Genomic DNA, 3,084 nt, shown 5'->3' with positions numbered 1-3,084 from the left:
AATGTACATTTTGTCTTTTTGCATAACTTATACCTCTTTACTGATACCACTATTTGATGAGACACTTTCTTCATACCGTCTTTTACTTCTTTCAGCACGGTTGCCTTTAGTTCTTTTTTTTTTTTTTTTCTTTTTGGCAGTCCCAAAAAATTTTATAGATTATCATTAAAATTTTATTAGATTATCATTAAAATATGCAATTAAATCAGCAGATTTTAAGTCCTTGAGAAAAAGGGAAACTCAGAAGTTGTGAGCAAATACAGATAAGTTATAGCTTACTATAACGCTTTGATTGTGTTAACCATTTGGGGTTAACTATTTTATAATGAGGTCACAAATTATCCTTAGATACAAGAAGTTGCATTTTTTAATGTCCGTTTCATGGAAATTTTACTCACATACATGTTCACACAGCAGATGTGAGACATTATTTTCCATTTGGCGTGCTGGCATGCTTTCACAAGAGGAGTCTATTTTTAAAACCAACTTATTTTAAAATAAGGTTCATTTGGATTAGCACAGTTTATTGTGGCTTAAAATGTTTGTGATAAATAACTTTATTATCTGAAGCTGGAAAACTGTCCCAAACATTGACACAGGTGTAACTGACAGAGGCAGTCTACTAAGTCTGCTGGTCTAAGATAGGTCAGGACTCTAGACAAAGATTTCCAAAACAAGACTAAGATAAGTATTGGTGCTTTTATAAAGTTTGAAGTTTAACTTGTAGAAACACTGGGAGTTCAATTTGAAGCTGCAGAGCTAAAATATGAAAAACCATACATGGCAGGAGGTGTGGGTGGGCAACAGGAGTTTTTCAAGATGGTTATCAGATTGCAATACAAATCCTTTGTTTTGTTATCAGTCTTACCATTTGCATAGCCGACATCCCTAATGTAAGACAAAAGCAAAGACAGCAGGATGTCCAGGCGTCCAGCAACACGATGTATCATCTGATCAAGCCGTTCAGAATCAGCCTTTGTTTCGTGTTTGGTCTCTTTGTCTTCATCCATATTACACAATCCTTCTCTGGAGTCTGTGCCACCACAAGTTCGAGCTGCTGTTTCCTCAGCATCTTCAATGTCCTGCTGGGATGCGTTCACACCTAACCTGAGTAGCTTTTCAATAACAAGCTCCAGAATTTCATGCCTCGAGGCTGGAAAATATACACTAATCTTTAGTAAGTTATGAATGTAACATTCCAACGTTCTCCCTGATTTTTGAACAAATGTATCGGCATAAGAAACCACAGTGTTGATAGGAAATATCTTACTATTATTTGCAAGGCTCTGCAACATGTGTCAAAATTTGTAGGAAGATAGTGCTGGATGCTGGGAAGTCCAAGAGCAAGATGCTGGCATCTGATGAGGGACTTTTTATATCACCTTCGTCATCAGAATCTGAAGCCACTATGTCACCTTCCTTAGTAACCACCGGGCGAGATAGGAAGTGAAAAGCAATCGTGCTGAGACATGGTCTAAGGAAGACAGTCTGTGCTGCCACAAAACGCCAAAAATTCCTCTACCACTGTTTGACTTCTATTCAACCAAGGCAACCTCAATAAAATATGAACGAGTTGCTCAAAGTCTTTTGTCAAGATCATGGAAGAAGACTGAAAATCCAGCAGCTGGTTAGTGATCTGGTCATCCGTTAAGTCTGGACGTGACAGGTGGTTCTTCAACAACTCAGTCATCTTCTTTACCCTTTTTACTTCTTCAGCGAGACTCCTGTCACAGCTACACCAAACCAAAGTTTTTCTTAGGGGAGAATTGGAGAAATCAGTCTCTCATGCAAGCGTATCTGAAATCCCAGTCCTCGGCACGCCCAGCATCTTGACCACGGAGCCCACAGCAGCCACATCCCGTTTCAACCGTGTGTGAGGCAGCAAAGCCACCAACGGGCCAGAGGAGCGCGAGGAGCGCGCCGCCAGTTTCCTTGAGTTCTCTGAGCGCATTTACAACGGCTGCTTTGGAGTCTCGTCTGTGAAGTCTGACATCCCGTCCCTGTCGTGGGAAGTTTCCATTGCCTGCTCTTTTCCCTGTGGATGGGCCACGCTTACCTGTTCCTTCGTTTTTGTTGAAAGCTGAACATTTTAGATAAGGTACTGTGGCAACTCTAAATACTGATCCCCACCCCTGCAGGGCTTGTATGTGCTGTCTGTCTTTTGTGTGTCTTCTGACTTGGCTGCTAACTTTGGTGACGTCTACTTCCCCCCGGTGTGCAGCCTTTGGTGGCCTCAGCCCCGGGCGTGCACGCAGCCACCCTGGCGTGACTGGTTTTCCTTCTTCGATTGTCTCTTTCCCGGCTGTCTCTGCCAAGCCGTCTGCCTCATTTGCCATCACACCCAGCCTGTTAAACTCCACTAATTTCCAGCTGATCTCTCTGTTGTTTTTCACTACGCCCTGGGGCGTAGATGGCTCCAGCCTGATCCAATCATTTCAGGCAGGGGTGGTTTGTGAGGCCAGCGAGGGCTCTTCTCACCTGTCTCTTCCCTTGGTTGTTCTAGCAAACCAGCCGCCCCGTGATAACTGCGTGTGGCTGTTAACTAAGAGGAGCTATCACATTCAAGAGCACTCTTAGGCTGGAACGTCTTCACACTCTGTTGCAAATAACGTCAGTCCCTTTGGGGAAGATTCGGAGGCTCTTTTCTTACAGACTGCCTCTCCGCTGGACGGTCTCTGAGCCACTCCTCCGGGCACTGGGCAGGGCAGGAGCCTTTTGGGCTTGATTCTCCTGGCAGGAAACCTCTGCTGTACGGGTGGCCTGGGGCGGGATGATCGGTCCCGTATTCTCAGTCCGCCACACCTGGGCAGAGCCTCCACCTTGTGGGAGGGACTGGGGGAGGAAGGGAGCCTCCTGCCTCTTAGCCACACTCACCAGGAATTTGGCCCCCTCAACTTGGAGTTGGAGGGCGTGGAAATGCTGGCGACCTGCCCCTGGTGAGACACAGCCACCTTTACCTGGGAGCTGAGGGGAGCGCGAGCCCTGTCCCCTGGGCCGGCGCTGAGCGGGTGGCCAGCAGGAAGGGAGTGTGTCACGGCTGAAATGCCATGAGCTTTGCCGTCCTGACTGAGTTCCAGTAAACTT

At 46.0% G+C, this 3,084-nt stretch overlaps 1 pseudogene; it reads right to left on the bottom strand.

The window, feature by feature from the left end:
* Positions 1-654: 654 nt before the first annotated feature.
* LOC134360980 (RNA polymerase I-specific transcription initiation factor RRN3-like) lies at positions 655-1,951 on the bottom strand (annotated as a pseudogene).
* Between the last annotated feature and the right edge of the window lie 1,133 nt (positions 1,952-3,084).

Source organism: Cynocephalus volans, chromosome 12 (genome assembly GCF_027409185.1).
Source record: "Cynocephalus volans isolate mCynVol1 chromosome 12, mCynVol1.pri, whole genome shotgun sequence".
Classification (NCBI taxonomy): domain Eukaryota; kingdom Metazoa; phylum Chordata; class Mammalia; order Dermoptera; family Cynocephalidae; genus Cynocephalus; species Cynocephalus volans.
Note: the sequence above shows the minus strand (reverse complement) of the source record. Positions and strands in the feature narration are given on the sequence as shown.